Raw genomic sequence first — 22,170 nt, 5'->3', positions numbered from 1 at the left:
AGTGATAGGATTACAGGCCTTGTGAGCCACTGCGCCTGGCCTATTATTCTTTCTTATTTGCAAACAAGATAGACATGATCTTTGGACAAAAGGACAATGGAGGAGGGGAGGGGAGTTAAAAAAAAAAAAAGAAGGCAGCAATGGCATCATACATTGTAGGCTACTGTCTAGCAGAAGGTATCTAAGAAGTTTTTTGGAAGAAAATGAGTCAAACAAACTCAAGATGCAGAGAAGATAATGATGATATGGCAAAAAGATAAGAAGCATGTTTCTTTGCAGATGTGGAACTGCTTGGAGGACTGTGATAAAGGCCACTGTCCAGGCAAGGCCATTATCTGAATCTCTTACAATTAGCAGATATTACCTTTGTGATTAGAAAAGGCAAGCAAACTATTTCTATCTGAAATACACCACTTACAAATGTAAAATGTACAGCTCTCACTGAAAGGCTAATAGTTTAAGGAATATTGTCTTTTGAAATAATCTGGAACAGAAAGTAATTATCTACACTAATGAAACAGGAATAGCAAGCATAGATAATTCAATAAATATTTATAGAGTACTTCTTAAGTGCCTAGCATCACGTAGGAAGAAGAATTTTTAAAAAAGCATATCAGACTTTGAAAGTAAGGCTTACCATTATCAATGATCACAAAATCCTGGAAATAACCCAAGTACTCAACAGTAGGCAAATGGTTAAACAAATCATGGCAAGTCAACACAACCGGGGACTAGGGACATGACCAACTAGAATTGTTTAATACATAGGCCTAATAATGCACATATTCTAGTTACCAGTACTATACAGTTCAGTGCTTTTTAGCATATTTATAATGTTGGTAACCATCACGACTATCCAATTCCAGAACCTTTTCAATCACTCCAAAAACAAACCTGGTACCAATAGCTGTCATTCCCCATTCCCACCCACCCCCAGCCCCTGGCAACCAGTAATCTGCTTTCCATCTCTATGGCCTATTCTGGATATTTCCTAGAAATGTCATATAATATGTGACTTTGTGTCTGGCTTCTTTCACTTAGCACGGTGTTTTCCTGGTTCATCCATGTTGTAGCACGTGTCAGAACTTCACTCCTTTTGATGGCTGAACAACATTCCACTGGATGGGTAGGCCATATTTTGTGTTGCCATTCATTGGTTGATGAACATCTGGTTTGTTTCCACCTTTTGGTTCTTTTTTTGTGTTTTGAGACAGAGTTTTGCTCTCAAAACCCAGGCTAGAGTGCAATGGCGCGATCTCGGCTCACCGCAACCTCTGCCTCCCGGGTTCAAGCGATTCTCCCACCTTCAGCCTCCTGAGTAGCTGGGATTACAGGCATGCACCACCATGACTGGCTAAATTTTTCTGTATTTGAATAATGCTGCTGTGAATGCTCATACATACATTACGTTTTAAATATGTAATTTTTAACTATCCAGGCTGGCCTCCCCTAGTCATGCTTTAATTAGTCAAGGACTTGAACTCAGCAGTGTGACTCTAAAGCTCGACTCCCAACCACACCAGTGTACTCCCGTACTCCTCTGGTTTTCATTCTCTGATAGGAAACACACACAGCAGCCTAGGAATGCGCTGGATGGCAGTAGAAATTTAAAAGTCACTGTTAAAAATCAGCCAGGCAAGCCGAGGGCAGTGGCTCATGCCTGTAATCCCAGCACTTTGGGAGGCTGAGGTGGGTGGACTGCCTGAGGTCAGGAGTTCGAGACCAGCCTGGCCAACACAGTGACACCCCATCTCTACTAAAAATACAAAAAAATTGCCGGGTGCGGTGGCTCACGCCTGTAATCCCACCACTTTGGGAGGCCGAGGCGGGCGGATCACGAGATAGGAGATCGAGACCAGCCTCACCAACACGGTGAAACCGTCTCTACTAAAAATACAAAAAAATTAGCTGGGCGTGGCAGCAGGCGCCTGTAATCCCAGCTACTCAGAAGGCTGAGCCAGAAGAATGGCGTGAACCTGGGAGGCGGAGCTTGCAGTGAGCTGAGACAGTGCCACTGCACTGCAGCCGGGGCGACAGAGCGAGACTCCATCTCAAAAACAAAAAAACCCAAAAAATTAGCTGGGCTTGGTGGCAGGTGCCTGTAATCTCAGCTACTAGGGAGGCTGAGGTAGGCGAATCACTTGAACCCGGGAGGCAGTGGTTGCAGTGAGCTGAGATCGAACCATTGCACTCCAGCCTGGGCAACAAGAGCGAAACTCCATCTCAAAAAAAAAAAAAAAAAAAAAAAAAGATAGAAACTGGGATACTAACTTTGGGTTCTGCTTTCCCCACTTGAAAGGACTGGATGGTGTCAAGCCTACTCAAGGGGAGAGGGTAATAAGGAAGCCTGGAGACTAGATCATGGGAAACAGGAAAGGTTTATAGAATTGGGACTAAGAGAAATAAGAAAATAATATAGGCCGGGCGCGGTGGCTCACGCCTGTAATCCCAGCACTTTGGGAGGCCGAGGCGGGCGGATCACAAGGTCAGGAGATCGAGACCACGGTGAAACCCCGTCTCTACTAAAAATACAAAAAAAAATTAGCCGGGCGCGGTGGCGGGCGCCTGTAGTCCCAGCTACTCAGGAGGCTGAGGCAGGAGAATGGCGTAAACCCAGGAGGTGGAGCTTGCAGTGAGCCGAGATCGCGCCACTGCACTCCAGCTTGGGCGACAGAGCGAGACTCCGTCTCAAAAAACAAAAAAAAAAAAAAAAAAGAAAATAATATAAAGGAGAAATTTACACGAAGAGACAGAGAGGGAAATAAGTTTTAAGATGAACAATACCAGCAAACATAACAATATACATCTGCTCGTTGATTTTGGCCACAGACATGAAGTCACAAAGGGACGTGTGGATTTCAGATGCCTATGTTGTGCTACCGCTTGGCTCCAAGGTCTACCACCTTCAGAAGCCCACCTGTGGCAGGCCGGGTGTAGTGTCTCACTCCTGTAATCCAGCACTTTGGGAGTCCGAGGTGGGTGGATCACAAGGTCAGGAGATTGAGACCATCCTGGCTAACATGGTGAAACCCCATCTCTACTAAAAATACAAAAGAAATTAGCTGGGCATGGTGGGGAGCCTGTAGTCCCAGCTACTGGGGAGGCTGAGGCAGGAGAATGGCGTGAACCTGGGAGGCAGAGCTTGCAGCAAGCCAAGATCAAGCCACTGCACTCCAGCCTGGGCAACAGAGCAAGACTCCATTTCAAAAAAAAAAAAAAGCCCACCTGTGGCAGACGTGGCTACCCTGCCAAACACATGAGAAAGTATGACTGACATGCCAAGGCTAAAAGACCACCCAGGCTGGTCAAATGAGGCACCTAGAAATTGTCCACTGCAGATTCAGGCAGGGGCCTGCAAACCCAGGAGGGCAGAAGCTACAGTTCATCTTAAGGACTTCAGTGATTAGTCACATCATAAATGTTCTAGTTTAAATTTTTAATTGTAAAAAGAATGTCTAAAATGGCCCTGAGAACAGACGGGTTCGGTGAATGTGATAAGGAAAGCAGGGCAGGCTGATAGTGGACCAGGGACAGAATCACTAAAGAGCCAGGAAGGCCTCTCCCTGGCAAAGGTGGGGAACCTGGAGAGCAGAGTAAACACGGGAAGAGAGACCTTGTGTGGACAGGGCGAGGAGAGGAGGGCGGCTGACCGAACACTGCACAAGGCACAGCTTCACAGCACAGACAGAACATGCTAGAAAGGGGGTGGCTACAATTGCTGCACTCAGAAGGCAACTTGGAAAACTGAGACAATGAAATCTACAAAATTCATGTGGAAAAGTGGAAGGGGAGAAGGGAGCACTAGAAAAGAGAGAACGTGAAGAAAGAACAGGCATTCTGAAGGAAAGTTTCTTTTTCATGTGTGAATACAATTAGGAATAAGCTAGATATCTATTAAAAAATGATCCCAGCACTTTGGGAGGCCGAGACGGGCGGATCACGAGGCCAGGAGATCGAGAGACGATCCCGGCTAACACGGTGAAACCCCGTCTCTACTAAAAAATACAAAAAAACTAGCCGGGCGAGGTGGCGGGCGCCTGTAGTCCCAGCTACTCGGGAGGCTGAGGCAGGAGAACGGCGTAAACCCGGGAGGCGGAGCTTGCAGTGAGCTGAGATCCGGCCACTGCACTCCAGCCTGGGTGACAGAGCAAGACTCCGTCTCAAAAAAAAAAAAAAAAAAAAAAAATGCTGATCTGGGAAATAAAACCTGTGCATTTACGAACACATCAATAGGTGATGGTCCCCTCGTCTTCTCCTCTGCAGAAATGTGCGAAATGGAAGGCCGACTCCTCCTGGAAGTGAAGTTCATTTACAGCTTGGTGTCCAAGGGGCAGCAATAAACCTCCCTGAGACTCAGGGGCTGAATGTTGTGACACGGGGCCAGTCCTTTAAAATGTGGAAGGCAGGCAAGCATTGAATGAGATCACACACATGAAAGTACCTTGGAAATGGTAAGGCACTACAAAAAGATGGTCATCTCTACGTAGATTAAATAAAGCAGGTACCCCTTTCTGTATTCAGACAATAGGACAACATAAAATGGCTTGAAAAAAATTTTTCAAAAAACAAGAATCAGGCCAGCCTGAAATCAGCACCTACCAAGATGAACTTGGCAGCAGAATGACCATGGGGTGTTCAGTCTATCTAGTAGGGCAAAAAAAGAAAGCATTAATTACTATCATTTTTGAGACAGAGTCTCAAAAATCTCAAAGTGCAATGGAGTGATCTCGGCTCACCGCAACCTCCGCCTCCCGGATTCAAGCGATTCTCTGTTCTCAGCCTACCGAGTAGCTGGGATTACAAGCATGTGCAACCTTGCCTGGCTAATTTTGTATTTTTAGTAGAGACAGGGTTTCTCCATGTTGGTCAGGCTGGTCTTGAACTCCCGACCTCAGGTGATCCACACACATCGGACTCCCAAAGTGCTGGGATTACAGGCATGAGCCACTGCGCCCAGCTGTGAGCATTAATCATTATGGGCAATTTCAGAAATCAAAAGGATAAAATAGAAAAATATTTGGGAAGGAAACACTACATGAAAGTGAGAATCTGCAACCAGGGACAAGGAGGGTCAGGGTCTAAAATAGGGTCATATCGTTTTTAAAAAGGGCCTGTGTACGATGCCTGCTCTCTAAGCAACCCTATCTGTACTACTTATTGAATGCTAGAATGGACTGAGCCACCATCTAAGACTTACCTGGTACCGATGGGTCAACCACAGATCTTTAAACCAGAAGAGGCTGACCCCAGAGATTCTATCTCCCATTATAAATCCATAAAGTAGCCTTCTGGGACAAATCAGTGTCATGTGAGTTTGAAACATGAGTCAGATTTCCAGGCCCAAACACAGTACTAAAATTTTGGGGGAGTGGCCGAACCCACTTCCGTCTCATCACTGTGGTGCTGACAGCCTTACTTCTCAAATGTGAAAGCCAGCAAGCCCTGAGAATGCAAGCCATAACCCTAGGGATGCAAAGGCTCATCCTGAAAGTGCTACTTTATTTTTTATTTATTTTTTTTTTTGAGACAGAGTCTCACTCTGTCCCCCTGGCTGGAGTGCAGTGGCACAATCTCAGCTCACTGCAACCTCTCCCTCTCAGGTTCAAGCGATTCTTTTGCCTCAGTCTCCCAAGTAGCTGGGACTACCATGCCCGGCTAATTTTTGTATTTTTAGTAGAGACATGGTTTCACCATGTTGACCAGGGTGGTCTTGAGCTCCTGATCTCAAGTGATTCACCCACCTCGGCCTCCCAAAGTGCTGGGATTACAGGTGTGAGCCATGGTGCCCGGCCTTCTTTTTATTTTTTACATATTTTTTTGAAATAGAGACGGGAGTCTCACTATGTTGCCCAGGCTGGTCTCAAACTCCTGGGCTCAAGTGATCTTTCCACCTTGGCCTCCCAAAGTGCTAGGAATACAGGCATGAGCCACCACACCTGGCCAAATTAAATTTTGTCTTAGAAGCACAGGCAAGAAAATAAGGAACACTCAGGCTAAAACCCTAAGAAGGAGAAACTAGGGAGGCAAATTAACACTGAAGCTTTTATCTAGAGGGCATTTGCAGAACTAGGCAAACCTGAGCTTCAGTTTTCAAAGCCTCAGAAGGTCACAGAAGCACCGCCCAGAGCCCAGCCATGGTGGGAAATCTAAAGAGATCTTACCCCTAGTGAAGTTGGGACTTCCAAAGGATACTCCCTTAACCTAACAGTGAACCACAAAAAACTTCATCTACCCTTCCCTGTCCCCAAGAACTACCTGCAAGAAAAATCAACTGTCTAAATCCTTGGCACTGAGCAGGTAGAAAAACAAAAAACTCCCCCCAAGAAGCTTCAATCACAAAGCAGCCCTCACACAAACTTGCAGTCCAAAGTTGTACCACCCGGGTAATTAGAAAATACTCTGTCTATACTGCTGTATATACTGTTAGTAGGAGAAGGGCAAATTAGTTTTCAAAACCTCAAAACTTCGGTTTCGGATAATCTAGAAGAGTTAGACATGCCAGCAACTCCACTCCTAGTTTACACCCCAGAGAAATTCTTGCTCATGTGTTCCAGGAGCCATGTGTAAGAATGTTCCCGCCAGGTACGATGGCTCACGCCTGTAATCCCAGCACTTTGGGAGGCTGAAGCGGGTGGATCCCCTGAGTTCAGGAGTTCAAGACCAGCCTGGCTAACACGGCAAAACCCTGTCTCTATTAAAGATACAAAAATTACCTGGGCGTAGTGGTACACGCCTGTAATCCCAGCTACTTGGGAGGTTGAGACAGGAAAATCATTTGAACCCAGGAGGCAGAGGTTGCAGTGAGCTGAGATCACACCACTGCACTTCAGCCTGGGCGACAGAGGAAGACTCTGTCTTAAAAAAAAAGAAAAAAGTTCCCAGCACGGTTATTCCTGAGAGAGAAAAAAAAACAAAAAGCAGACTAAGGGCTTCTTGGCAACAGGGCAACAGAAAGGATCAACCCGCTGTGGATATTCATTCAATGGAAAGCTCTATGGCAGTGAACATGAACAGAGCCATGTGCATCCACATGGATGAATCGCAAATGTAATGCTGAGCACGTCACAGAAATCTACTGTTAGGATTCCAGGTCCAGGTGCTCAAAACCAGGCAAAATTCAACAATAAGTTATTCAGAGGTTGGCTATTGGTGGGAAAACTAACAAGAACAAAATAATAAATATCACAGAAGTCAGAATAGCTGGGGTGCCAGGTGTGGTGGCTCACACCTGTCATCCCAGCATTTTGGGAGACTGAGGCGGGCGGATCACCTGAGGTCAGGGGTTCAAGACCAGCCTGGCCAAATGGCGAAACTTTGTCTCTACTAAAAATACAAAAATACAAAAATTAGCTGGGCATGCTGGCACACACCTATAGTCCCAGCTACTCAGGAAGCTGAGGCAAGAGAATCACTTGAACCCAGGAGGCAGAGGTTGCAGTGAGCCGGGATGGCACCACTGCGCTCCAGCCTGGACAGCAGAGTGGCGAGATTCCGTCTCAAGAAAAAAAAAAAAAAGGAATAGCTGAGGGAAGGAACTTCAACCAGGGAGGAACATAGGGGGCTTATATGGTCCTAACCTTAACCTGGGGATAGGAACACAGATGTTTTGTTTTAACATACCCTATGTTTTAAATATGCCTTCTGTAAGTGTGGGATTTTGCAATAAAAAAATGATAAAATGAAAAAAAAAAAAAAAACCCCATGCAATGGCACACAGAGTACTGCAGACTTCTTATCTGTGCTGACATGGGACGATTTCCAAGATACACTGATAAATGAAAAGGGCATGGAGCAGAAAGGGCACAGGAGAAAACAAACAATAGAAATGTTTCTATAGCTGGGCGCGGTGGCTCACGCCTGTAATCCCAGCACTTTGGGAGGCCAAGGCAGGTGGATCACAAGGTCAGGAGATCAAGATCATCCTGGCTAACACAGTGAAACCCCGTCTCTACTAAAAATACCAAAAAAATTAGCCAGGCGTGGTGGCAGGTGCCTGTAGTCCCAGCTACTCGGGAGGCTGAGGCAGAAGAATGGCATGAACCCGGAAGGCGAAGTTTGCAGTGAGCAGAGATCGTGCCACTGCACTCCAGCCTGGGCGACAGAGCGAGACTCCATCTCAAAAAAAAAAAAAAGAAAAAGAAAAAAAGAAATATGTTTCTATTTCAAAGGGTATACCACCTCCAAAAGGATAGACAAGATAATTTAACCAGAAGTGGCCTCCTGGGAGGGGAACCAGTTTACTGGGGAGAGAGAAAAAATGAGACTTTTATACATTGCAATGTTTGTACCAGGTGCAAGTATTACGTAGCTGAACTGAATACCTTTTTTTTTTTTTTTTTTAAAGTTAAACACTAACTTTTTGGATTACCGCTTGGTAACCTGCTAGAAGACTATTAGGTTCAAAGGTAGCATCTCTGAGAAGTTACCTAGGTCATACCTGGGCCTCCTTTGCCCCATCAGTAACTGGTACATCAGAACTGTTTTCAGCATGGAAGGCACTCTACCGGCTCAAATGATTTCAATGGCAGGGTAGAACTCCAGCCCATCCAAGCCCAGGGTTCCGTAGAGACCCCTTGGTTGGACTCTGTCAGTGACTAAACCTTTGGGCTTACGCTGCTGGGCTGGCTGGGCTGGGACAAAAATCTCGCAGATGCAGCGGCTGAAATGTCCTTTTGAGGCCATAAATCCACTAGGAATGGCTGCACTTGCCCTTTAGCCCAGAAGTATCCTTAATTTGGCCCTGGGGGAAAAAAGCCTCTTTAAAGTTCTCTCCAGCTGGAGAAGCTAGCCATCCGGGGAAAGAAAACTGATTCAGAACTGCAAAAACAACAAAGAAAGAAGCCAGATACAGGACCAGACACAGATCTTTTCTTGGAAGGTAAAATCCCTTATCTTGTGAATTTAGTCTCAATGTATGTCCCCTGTTGGCAGCAAATGCCCTGTCTTTTCTGCACACCAAAACGCATTCCAAAGTCCCAGCACAGGAACTATGAATATCAAGAAGTAGTTGGGAGAAAAACAGAAACAAGGGTTCTTAATTCATATTTTGTGTCTGCTAGGAGAATCCTTCTCTCTAAAATACCTCTCCCACCATGCACCTAAAAAATCCAATGGAAAACCTAAACCTCTTAAATCTAACACCTACAAATACATTGTTTTGGTCAGTGTAAATCTGTTTGCTAGAAGGCAGTTTCAGCTTCCGCCTATCCTGCCCTGGAAGCAAGGGGGAAAGCTCCAAGTACCCTGAAGGTGTGTCTCTCCTGACAGCTCTTCCAGAGGCCTCAGCCCTTCAGCCCAGGCTTACCAAACAGCAAGCGGCCCACCACAGATGAGATGCAACTGTCTCCACCAGAAACCATCAGATCAGGAGAAATGGGAGGCACTAAGAGCCAAGAACTAGGGAAAATCAGCTCAAGAATCTTCAGGCCCTACCAGACCTTTCTCCTCTCTGGGTAACATTTTCTCTGGGTAAGTCTCAAAGCCCATTGCTCTGGTCTCAAGCTGTCTCAATTTTCTCAGGAAATGCAGAGTTGGGCTTAAAAGCCCACCATCCCCAAAGATGATGCCCTGTCCCAATTCCCTGTTTCTTTTCTATTTGTCTCTCCACTTTTCCTGACCTCAGGTCTTGGAGTCAGCTCCCATTAGCTAAATAAATGGGGTGGCTTTTTCCACCTGCATTTCAAGATGAAGACTGAGCTGCAATTTAGAGCTCTCCAATCCCTCCCTCTACTTGGCCCGTGACAACTTTTCTTCTGTGACACTTCATATTTGCCGCTTCCTTCCCATTGCAACCACTTCCTTAACCTCCACTTGCATCACTCCGGAATGTCTGAGTTATTCCCTGCTGAGCTAGTCCCCACCCAACCTTTGCCTCTCCCCATTCCCAGGCAGCCACCCACTCCGTCCAGAGGTTTTCCAAAATCCTATTCACCTCTGGGTAGTCCTGGCTCAGGCATCTCAGGGGCTTCTTATTGTCTCAAATCCCAACACGCAGCTGGAGTTCACAGAATGAATTTCCAGCCCTAATGCTCACTATGCCCCATCAGCACATTCCAACATTGCTTCCCAAGTGCTAGGCCCTGAGGATTCCACAGTGGTCAACGCAGGCACAGCCTCCACTCTTGCCGGCTTCCCATTGCCTTCCTCCATGCCAGCAAGGCTGGGGCATCACCCTCTGTCTCATCACCATGGCCTCACTCCCTGTGCCACTGCCCGGGGGCACCCCCCTCCTATGAACTCAAATATCACACACACGAGGACCAGCTCTCCACCCACCTGAGAGAGTCCCCTTATCTCTCAGGGCCTCAGACTCACATATTCTGCCCTCAACGGGTTCCCCTCTAACTGTTCATCACTGGTCCCATTAACAGAGCCACCAATACAATGTGTCCAAAGTGTCAGGCATATGACTGTGTTATTTCATTTGTTTATGTGTTATTTCATTTGTACAGAATGAATATGTGTTACTTCATTTGTATAAAAGTTATTGCATTTGATCTCTACCCAACAGCCCCCACTGGTTGGTTTCCTCATCTATAAAATGGGGGCAGTAATACAAGGAAGGAAGGTCTTAATGCCCTCATTTTACACATGAGGAAACCAAGGCTTGAAGAAGCTAAGGAACTTGCTAATCGGGGCTAAGCCTGAACTCCATCCTGTCCGCCTGACTCCAGGGTCCATGCTCTTAACCCTGCTATGCCATTCCCCTGGTAATTCCCTATGTGTGTTTTGTTTTTGTTTTTGAGATACAGTCTCACTCTGTTGCCTGGGCTGGAGTACAATGGCATGATCTTGGCTCACTGCAACCTCTAACTCCTGGGTTCAACTCATTCTCCCACCTCAGCCTCCCACCACACCCAGCTAATTTTTTGTGTTTTAGTAGAGATGAGGTTTCACCATGTTGGTCAGGCTGGTCTCGAACTCTTGACCTCAGGTGATCCACTCGCCTCGGCCTCCCAAAGTGCTGGGATTACAGGTGTGAACCACTGCGTCCGGCCCCCTGTGTATGTTTATGCATTTAGCATCTCACCTGGCACAGAAGCAGGATCAATGAGGTCATTATTACTCTTCCACACTAGCCAGTCACTATGCAAGCATATATTTGGTCCAGCACGTGTATTCCTTCTCTCCCAACCACAGATAAACGACTCAGGGCAAAGCCACCTTGTCAGATCCTCCTGTAGCCTCACAGCATCCAGTAAGGAGCTGTGCATACCACAGTAAATGCTGAAGGAAAGAACCATTTATTAGAATACTACACAGTAATAACTTGTCCTCCTTAAGCCACTCAGTCAAGTGAGAAAACTCAGGATTAGAAAATGGGGAATTCATTCTGCTAGATACTGAAATTGCCACTTAAGAACATCAGAAGTAAAAATGGACAGAAAGATGGCTCAGGTCAGCAAAAACACAAATAGCTATTTTGCAACCAGCTGGAATGGGGTAGTCAAAAGCCAGGAGGGCTGAAGAAAACCTTACAGTCCTACTGAAACAGCCTTGGGCAACATGGTAGGGAGAAGAGCCCTGCCTTAGATGGAGGTAGACTCCCAGTTGGCCAGAAGCCATGTGACAACAAATGGCTCTTATGATAAAAGCTGCAAACGTCCATAAAGTGATCAAGTTCAGAAGGAAAGGGGAGGGTCCCAGGTTGGTCTTTTCAGCCCTGTGCACTGTAACACCCTGCCACACCATATCGTAACATCCTGTGGAACAGCAGCATATTCTGAGAACCTCAGGCCAGAATCTGGTTTGCTGTTGTCAGAGCTTGGCTATAACTCTTCCTAGTGAAGCTGAGAGAGACACTGAATCTCTCTGAACCTCGGGTCTGTCATCCACAAACAGCAAAACCACAACCATAACCAGTTCCAGGGAAAACTGGTTAATAAAATAAAACTAGCCAAGTGCTGTAGCTCATGCCTGTAATCCCAGCACTTCGGAAGGCCGAGGCAGGAGGATCGCTTGAGCTCAGGAGTGTGAGACCAGCCTGGGCAACACAATCTTTACAAAAAATACAAAAATTAGCCAGGCGTGGTGGCACATGCCTGTAGTCTCAGCTACTCAAGAGGCTAAGGTGGGAGGATCATTTGAGCCTGGGAAGTCGAGGCTGTAGTGAGCTGTGATTACGTCTCTGTCATCCAGCATGGGTGACAGAGTGAGACCCTGTCTCAAAAAAAAAAAAAATTAGCCGGGTTGGTGGCACATGCCTGTAGTCTCAGCTACTCGGGAGGCTGAGGTGGGAGGATTGCTTGAGCCCAGGAGGTGGAGGCTGCAGTGAGCTTGGATGGTGCCACTGTACTCCAGCCTGGTGACAGAGCAAGACCCTGTCACAAAAAAAAAAAAAGGAGAGAAAAAATGAAATAAAACTATAAAGTGCTACACACACATAAAGGATATTATCAACAACAGAACATCAGCAGTCAGCTCCATGTGGAGTCCTGGAGTAACACTAGTTGAGATTAGACCCCAGTATTTGTTGATCCCCTGACAGTTAATGGGCAGGGGAGAGAGGCCACCATTATTGTTATTGGCAATTGCTCTATTTTTCTTGAGGTAAAGGGTGAATTCCCCTTTGCGAGCAAAACATCTTTTTCTGTATTATAATTCCATTCTGCTATCTCCAAGCATTCAGTAAAATGTTGTGAAATGCCTGACAGCCCGTTTGCATCTTTAAGGCAGTAGGTATGAAGGGTGAAGTAACAGCCCTGGGGCAGGGAGAACTAGGCAATATGCAGAAGAGAACAGCTGGCCAAGGAAATAACCAAGCCAGACAGATGACATTCATTTAACATATGTTTTTCACTCCCTAACTATATTCCAAACTTGGTGGAACACATAAGCATCCCTGGGGTATTTCTAGAAAACCTTGGGGAAGGGAACTCTGTAAAAGACAGGTCTTCCTTTTTTTTCTTTTTTTTTCTTTTTTTTTTGAGATGGAGTCTCACTCTGTCACCCAGGCACCCAGGCACCCAGGCTCCCAGGCTCCCAGGCTGGAGTGCAGTGGCACGATCTCGGCTCACTGCAACCTCCACCTCCCAAGTTCAAGCAATGATTCTCGTGCCTCTGCCTCCTAAGTAGCTGGGACTACAGGTATGCACCACCACTCCTGGCTAGTTTTTGTATTTTGGTAGAGATGGGGTTTCACCATGTTGGTCAGGCTGGTCTCGAACTTCTGACCTCAGGTGATCCACCTGTCTGGGCCTCCCAAAGCGCTGGGATTATAGGCGTGAGCCACTGTGCCCAGCCTAAAGACAGGCCTTCCTACAGGTCAAGGAAGCTTGACTAATGGTTATTAGGGATTATTAGGGATTAAATTGAAAAACTGTCCCTGAAGACAAAGAGGTCAGGGCCATCTATGACTCAAAAGTCCAATAATTACAGTTGAAGGTTTTGCCTTCAACAGCGTTCATCCCACTACCTTCTGGCTCCCACAGTTTCTGAGGAGAAATGAGCTGTTAATCTGATCAAAGATCCTTTGTACAAGATAAGTTGCTCATCTCTTGCTGTTTTCAAGATTCCTTGTCATTTGACACTTTAGTTATGAAATATCTCGCTGTGGATCTCTGATATTCATCCTCATTGGAGTTCACTGAGTTTCTTGAGTGGGTCGGTTATTGTTTTTCATCAGCTTCTGGCCATTCTTTCTGACCCTTTCTCTCCTCTCCTAGGACTCTCATCATGCATATGTTGATTTGCGTGACGGTGCACCATGGGTCTCTGAAGCTGTTAACTTTCCTTCATTCTTTCTTTTTTTTTTTTTTGAGACGGAGTCTCGCTGTGTCCCCCAAGCTGGAGTGCAGGGGCGTGATCTCAGCTCACTGCAAGCTCTGCCTCCCGGGTTCACGCCATTCTCCTGCCTCAGCCTCCTGAGTAGCTGGGACTACAGGCGCCCGCCACCGCGCCCGGCTAATTTTTTGTATTTTTAGTAGCGACGGGGTTTCACCATGGTCTCGATCTCTTGACCTTGTGATCCACCCGCCTCAGCCTCCCAAAGTGCTGGGATTACAGGCGTGAGCCACTGCGCCCGGCCCCTTCATTCTTTTTTCATTCTCAGCCTGAAACATCTCAAGGTATCTACCTTCAAGCTTGCTGATTTTTTTTTCTGCCTGCTCAAATCTGTTCAGCCTCTAGAGAATTTTTCATGTCAGTAACTGTACTGTTCAACTCCAGAATTTCTGGGGTTTTTTGGGGTTTTTTTGAGACAGAGTCTTGCTCTGTCACCCAGGCTGGAGTACAGTGACGCAATCTCAGCTCACTGCAATCTCCATCTCCCGGGTTCAAGCGATTCTCCTGCCTCAGCCTCCCAAATAGCCGGGACAACAGGTGCGTGCCACCACACTCAGCTAATTTTTTGTATTTTTAGTAGAGACGGGGTTTCACTGTGTTAGCCAGGATGGTCTCGATCTCCCGACCTCGTGATCTGCCCGCCTTGGCCTCCCTCTATTTGGTGAGGCATTCTTCTCACATTTTCCTTAAGTTCTTTAGACATATTTAAAATAGCTGATTTAACATCATTGTCTATGAAGTCCAACATCTGGGCTGGAAAAGACTGTCTTTCCCTGTGTATGAACCATACTTTCTTGTTTCTTTGCACGCCTCATAACTTTTTGTTGAAAACAAGGATAATTTTTTTCTGCAATTTTTCCTGAATAAATGTGTCTTAGATTGTTGCAAGCCTTTGGTTAATTTCTCAAGTTCTGAAAAAGTTGGTTTGGATCATTTTTGCCAGTTTTCTCATTCCTTTTAATAGAGGAAGAGCTTTTATGAAGTCCTCACTCCACCACTCCCCAGCAATCTATATCTCACATGGCATTTACTAAGAGGTTTTCATCCCCCGAAACAATGTTTTGGAAAAGAGGGGTAAAAAAGTAGAACTCTGATAGTTAAGTACCCAGTACTCGACCTTAAGCCCCAAGTAGTGTTATGAATTGCACCCTTCTCTATTTAGATTTTTTAAATTGATAACTTAAAACATACTACAAAGAAAAAATACTACATAGAAAATTTTTTAAACACATAATTTCGTAACTCCAGCAACCTGAACAAATTGTTGGTATAGCATTCCAAAATAACAAAAAATGAGATATTACACATTCTGTTTCATAATATACATTTTTTGTGTAAAGGCATCATAGCTCTTGTCCTGCGGTAATAAATTTAGAGTGACACCTTGATTAGGATACATGAGCTATTTTTATTTTATTTTTTTTTTTTTGAGACGGAGTCTCGCTCTGTCGCCCAGGCTGGAGTGCAGTGGCCGGATCTCAGCTCACTGCAAGCTCCGCCCCCCGGGTTTACGCCATTCTCCTGCCTCAGCCTCCCGAGTAGCTGGGACTACAGGCGCCCGCCACCTCGCCCGGCTAGTTTTTGTATTTTTAGTAGAGACGGGGTTTCACCGTGTTAGCCAGGATGTTCTCGATCTCCTGACCTCGTGATCCGCCCGACTCGGCCTCCCAAAGTGCTGGGATTACAGGCAGGATACATGAGCTATTTTTAAAGGCTACATCATATGACACGGAACAGACTTCATATGTAGCAACCATTTTCTGATGTACGTTTTGGTGATTTCCCAATTTCTGCTATCACCTCATATGTTTGCATGCTTGTCCCATGATGCCACAGGTTACATTTCTAGAACTGGAATTGCTGTGTTAAGTGACTAAGTTTTAGGTTTAATCTTCTCTGCACCCCCCAGCCATTTAATACCAGTCCTATGGTGAGGCACATTTTCCTTTCTCTCTGAGAGCAGAGTGGCCACTCAGTGATATCACTGCCTTCATTTACTATATGGTCAGCCCTCTGTATCTGTGTGTTCCACATCCACTAATTCAACCAACTGGGGATCAAACATGTTCAAAAAAGCAAAATAAAAAATGACAATACAACAATAAAAAATAATACAAATAAAAACAATACAGTATAAGAACCATTTACATGGCATTTACATTGCACTGGGTATTTTAAGCTATCCAGAGATTATTTAAAGTACATAAGATGATACGCATAGGTTATATGCAAATACTATGCCATTTTCTATCAAGCACTTGAGTATCCTGGAGGATTTTGGCATCTATAAGGGGTCTTGGAACCAGTCCCCAGAGGATACCAAGAAACAACTGTGCTATTAAATACTGTATCTCACAGTGCTCCTTTACCACCTGAAAGGGGAACACAGCCACAGGTGAGGACAGACTGTACTTAAAACTCCTGCAGAAGCTGGACATGGTGGCTCATGCCTGTAATCCCAATACTTTGGGAGGCAAAGGCGGGCAGATCACCTGAGGTCAGGAGTTGGAGACCAGCCTGACCAACATGGAGAAACCCCGTCTCTACTAAAAATACAAAATTAGGAGGGCATGGTGGCGGGTGCCTGTAGTCCCAGCTACTCAGGAGGCTGAGGCAGGAGAATGGCGTGAACCCAGGAGGCAGAGCTTGCAGTGAGCCGAGATCGCGCCACTGCACTCCAGTCTGGGTGACAGAACGAGACTCCGTCTCAAAATAAAATAAAATAAAATAAATAAATAAATAAAAATAATACATACATAAATTTCTATTGCTTATAAATTACCTAGAATAAGGTTATTTTTGTTATAGCAGCCCAAAGAGACGAAGACAATGTATTTTACCACAATTTTTTTAAATGGGGGACAAAAAACTCTTGCAGTGCAAAAACCTCAGTCAGTCTCCTGCCAATTTCTCCCCCAAATGTCCTTTTCTTGTCACTCTACAAACCTCTGTTCTTACTCACACGGGGCCACATGTGCATCAGACATCAAAGGAGAGGTCAAATTGCATTGATGATTCTCAACCAGGTCCACTCACCACCTACAAGCTTCCTGGGGCCATACCCAGTGACCAGGACAGGAAAGCAATTCTGCATCTAGTTATTATCCAAGATGCAGATTTCTAACAAGAATTTGATGGCAATGGCCTCTCCTAAGATTGGTAGCTCTCCACCGGGAGGTTAGAGAGAGGCCAGAATTCTCACCATTTCCAAGGGGGTAAACTGAAGAACATGAAAAAGGTGGCACTGGTTCCAGATGCCATAATTTCTTGGTAACCAGGCGTGATCAGAAAGCAAGAACTCGTAAGTACCACTCTCTTTTTCTCTTTATTTGGAAAGGTTTAAGAGATGGGAGGAAACTCCAGACATGGACTCAGAAGGCTGGGACTCAAATTCTAGCCCTGGTGGGTCACTGACATGATTTTACAACTAGTCCTTGGTCGGAGAAAGCCTTGGGAGATACAGAGAATCTACAGAAATCTAAACTGTATCTATTTTGTATTTAGTTCTACCTATTTTTGTGACCATACTGCATAACAAAAAGGAAGCCTTAGATTAACTGAATTCAAATGGTTTAGGGTGGGGGTCAGAACAGAAGAGTCACATTGGATGAGAAGAGGAAGAGATTAGTAATGTGATACTTCTATTTGAGGCACAGGGGCTGTGAGACCATCACCATTTGGAGGCAACATGGTGGCAATGGAGCAGGCTCTGCTTAGCAGTTAGATTCAAAGTCCAGTCTCATCCCAGCCAGGGGTCTCTTTAATTATAAAGAAAATGTTATCCGGTTGAGGAACAAAGGCCAAAAGTTTATTAGAAAAATAATTTACTATACTTTAAAATAATGTATGGATGTCCTTATTAGGTAAGCTTCTCTAATTCCAGGAAGATATCAGATTAAATATAGACAAGGCTAGGAAAATAAAAACCATAGTATTTATATTTTTGTGTTAAGAAATCTGTGTGCTATCTGTTACTTTACGTACTCTAAGAGAATATGGTCTGTTTTGAATAACAAATCAGTCTTGAGATTCCAATTAAAACATGTAACTGAGGCCAGGTGTGATGGCTCACATCTGTAATCCCACAATTTTGGGAGGCTGAGGCAGGTGGATCGCTTGATAGCAGTTTGAGACCAGCCCTGGCAACATAGTGAAATCCCATCTCTACAAAGAAAAATTTTTAAAAGGCCAGGTGCAGTGGCTCGCGCCTGTAATCCCAGCACTTTGGGAGGTCAAGGCGGGTGGATCACAAGGTCAGGAGTTTGAGATCAGCCTGGCCAATATGGTGAAACTCTGTCTCTATTAAAAATATAAAAATAAGCTGGGTGTGGTGGCCCGCGCCTGTAGTCCCAGCTACTCGGGAGGCTGAGACAGAAGAATCCCTTGAACCCGGTAGGCGGAGGTTGTAAGTAAGCCAAGATCATGAAACTGCACTCCAGCCTGAGCAAAAGAGTGAGACTCCATCTAACAAAAAAAAAAAAATTTTTTTTAAATCAGCCAGGCATGATGTGCATGCCGTGGTCCCAGCTAGTCAAGAGGCTGAGATGGGAGGATCGCTTGAGCATGGGAGGTCGAGGCTGTAGTGAGCCATGATCACATCAGTGCAGGCCAGCCTGGGAGACAGAGCAAGACCCTGTCTCAAAACAAAAAACATATAACTGAGTAGTTAGTTTAGACGTATGATTTTACATAGAAATTTTACTAAGTTTAAAATCAGTACTGGCAGATGACAAACACATGAAAAGATGCTCAACATCATTATCATTAGGTAAATTGAAACCATGAGATACCACCATATACCTTTCCAAATGGCTAAAACTTAAAAGACTAACCATACCCAGTGTCGGGGAGGATGAAGAGAAACTGGAACTCTCATACACAGCTGGTAGGAATGTAAAATACTACAAATACGTCAGAAAATTTGGCAGCTCAAGTTAAACACACATACAGCTACCACAGGACCCAGCCACTCCACTCCTAGGCATTTACCCAAGAGAAAAGGAAATATATGTTCACACAAAGACTTATACACAAAAGTTCACAGCAGCTTTATTTGTAAATGCCAAAAAGTAGAAGCACCTGAGATGACCAACAAAGGTGACTGATAGACTGTAATACCCATAAACAAAATCAGCAAAAAGAAGAAAAAAAAAAAAAGGCTGGGTGTGGTGGCTCACGCCTGTAATCTCAGCACTTTGGGAGGCCCTGGCGGGGGGGATCACGAGGTCAGGAGATCAAGACCATCCTGACTAACACGGTGAAACCCCGTCTCTACTAAAAATACAAAAATAAAAATTAGCCAGGTGTGGTGGCGGGCGCCTGTAGTCCCACCTACTCGGGAGGCTGGGGCAGAAGAATGGCATGAACCCAGGAGGCAGAGGTTGTAGTGAGCTGAGGTCACGCCCCTGCACTCCAGCCTGGGTGACAGAGCGAGACTCCGTCTCAAAAAAAAAAAAAAAAAAAAAGACAAGCCTAAGCAACGCAGCGAGGTCTCATCTCTACTAAAGATTAATATACATATGGCCGGGCGCGGTGGCTCACGCCTGTAATCCCAGCACTTTGGGAGGCCGAGGTGGGCGGATCACGAGGTCAGGAGATCAAGACCATCCTGGCTAACACAGTAAAACCCCGTCTCTACTAAAAAATACAAAAAACTAGCCGGGCGAGGTGGCGGGCGCCTGTAGTCTCAGCTACTTGGGAGGCTGAGGCAGGAGAATGGCATAAACCCGGGAGGCAGAGCTTGCAGTGAGCTGAGATCCGGCCACTGCACTCCAGCCTGGGTGACAGAGCGAGACCCCGTCTCAAAAAAAAAAAAAAGATTAATATACATATAATACATATAATATATATATATTTACATATAATATATATATGCCAGGCGTAGTGGCACACACCTGTAGTTCCAGCTACTCAGTGAGATGGGAGATCACTTGAGCCCAGAAGATCAAGGCTGCAGTGAGCTATGATCACACCACTATATTCCAGCTTGGGTGACAGAGCAAGAATCTGTCTAAAAAAAAAAAAAAAGAAGGAAATGAACTATCAATACATGCAACAATATGGACGTATCTCAAGATAATTATGTTGAGTAAAAGAATGCAGAGAAAAAAGAATATATACTGTATGAGTCAATTTATGTGAAATTCCAGAAAATGGAAACTAACCTATAGTAACAGAAAGCAGTTCCACGGTTTCTTGAAGAGTGCGGAGGCAGAGGGAGGAATTCCAAAGGTGATGAATGTGTTCACTCTCTGGACTGCAGTGATGGTTTCACAAGTGTACACATATGTTAAAACTTATCAAATTGTACACTTTAAATATGTGCAACTTTTCTCAATAATACCCCAATAAAGCTGTTGAAAACACTAAAATGTATCAGACCTGTAATCCCAGCACTTTGGGAGGCCAAGGCGGGCTGATTGTTTGAGCTTAGGAGTTCGAGATGAACCTGGACAATGTGGTGAAATCCTGTCTCTACAAAAAGTACAAAAATTAGCTGGGTGTGGTGGCTTGAACCTGTAATCCCAGCTACTCAGGAGTCTGAAAAGGGAAGATCACCCGAGCCTGGGAGGTAGAGGTTGCAGTGAGCTGAGACTGTGCCACTGCACTCCAGCCTGAGTGACAGAATGAGACCCTGTCTCAAAATAAACAAAAATAAATAAATAAAACATAAAACAGTATAGGAAAGTTTAAGAAAAGTGTAACATTCAGTTTCATTTATTAGATTTAAAAGAGTCATTTAGGTATGAGAGGTTTTATTTTAATCAGACAAATGGAAGTATTATTATTATTGTTATTATTATTTTGAGATGGAGTCTTGCTTTGTCACCAGGCTGGAATGCAGTGGCACAATCTCGGCTCACTGCAAGCTCCACCTCCCAGGTTCAAGCGATTCTCCTGCCTCAGCCTCCCAATAGCTGGGATTACAGATGCCCGCCACCACGCCCAGCTAATTTTTGTATTTTTAGTGGAGATCGGGTTTCACCATGTTGGCCAGGATGGTCTCGATCTCTTGACCTCGTGATCTGCCCGCCTCAGCCTCCCAAAGTGCTGGGATTACAGGCATGAGCCACCCACCGTGCCCGGCCAGAATTATTAAAATAGTTAATGAAAATTGAATATAATTTATAAGTTCAATTGAAAAATTTCAGAAAAGTTTCATTACATTTGCAAATGGGACCAACCATTAATGAAAAAGCCCCCTAAGGCCAGGTGCAGTGGCTCACGCCTGGAATCCCAGAACTTTGGGAGGCTGAGGCAGGCAGATCACTCGAGCTCAGGAGTTTGAGACCAGCCTGACCAACATGAAGAAACCCCATCTCTACTAAAAATACAAAAAAATTAGCCAGCATGGTAGCACACGTCTGTAATTCCAGCTACTCGGGAGGCTGAGGCAGGAGGAGAATCGCTTGAACCAGGAGGCGGAGGTTGCAGTGAGCCAAGATCGCGCCACTGCACTCCAGCCTGAGTGACAGAGCGAGACTCCATCTCAAAAAAAAAAACAAAGGCCCCCTGAAAATGACTGTTAAAATGTCCTAGAATTGTAAACAGCTCAGAAAGATTTATAGGCTACACTTACAAGCTAAACTTAAAAGACTAGCCCTTAAAATAACTAGGTTCTGAATTCATAATTTTAGCAAATTGAAAATCAATTGTTTTCGACCAAATTAATTTCTGTATAACATTTGCATTACATAAAATCCAGGGGTAAGAGTGGGTGTGGCATCCAAATCTCCCTCAGACATGCCACGCACCAGTCACCCGAAACTCACCAAGTCACTTAGTCTCTAGTCTCTCTGAACCTCTGGCTCCTCACCCATTGCAAGAGAGAAATATTTTCCAGAATAAATAATACAATTATTATTAATTATTTAATATTAATACATTTCATATTGATACACAGCACGTGCGTGAGAAGAGGCTCTCAGAGAAGCATAAAGTGATATGCAAACGTAAGAAACGGCCAGCATGTGTCACTTCATAGTAATTGCAGCGCCCGGTGACAGACATGGGAAAGGTGACACATATCCCCAGAGACTAAGTATGACTCAGCACAGCCAGGTCGTGGAATTTTCCCAGAGACTCTTCGTGATGTCATGGTGGATGTCGTCAGGAGAGGAGCTGCCACAGAAGCAGTCAGGCCCTTCCACACACAGGCAGTGGAAATGTACTCCCAGCCGTCCAGTGACCTCCCCGCCCCACCCCTTTCTCTGGTCTCCAAGCAAATCAGGACAAAGAGGTAACACAAGAGCAAGGAACCCGAGATAGTGCTGAGAGTACCTGGGGTAATGCCTTCAGGCATAACACTTAACAACACAACAAAGGGCCACATCCATGTCCCCCCAGGAGAAAGCTGAAGAGGAGGGGAGGGTGACAAGCTCAGACCAC

At 45.1% G+C, this 22,170-nt stretch overlaps 1 protein-coding gene across 21 annotated transcripts in view; it reads right to left on the bottom strand.

The window, feature by feature from the left end:
- PC (pyruvate carboxylase) overlaps nt 1-22,170 on the bottom strand; it is a 109,828-nt gene that overhangs the window by 79,266 nt on the left and 8,392 nt on the right. For 3 of the 21 annotated variants that reach the window (XM_074013118.1, XM_065529387.1, XM_065529389.1), the window contains one exon: nt 19,677-19,792. The exons of 14 other annotated variants lie outside the window; for them this stretch is intronic. The gene's annotated coding sequence lies outside the window, so the exon portion shown is untranslated. Of the gene's footprint in view, nt 1-19,676; nt 19,793-19,946; nt 20,039-20,163; nt 20,417-22,170 lie in introns of those variants that run through there. 4 more of the 21 variants (XM_074013119.1, XM_065529388.1, XM_074013114.1 and 1 more) reach the window with 3 other exon arrangements.

The sequence above is a fragment of the Macaca fascicularis genome, chromosome 14, assembly GCF_037993035.2.
Source record: "Macaca fascicularis isolate 582-1 chromosome 14, T2T-MFA8v1.1".
NCBI lineage: Eukaryota > Metazoa > Chordata > Mammalia > Primates > Cercopithecidae > Macaca > Macaca fascicularis.
This window is presented reverse-complemented; position numbering and strand designations above follow the sequence as displayed.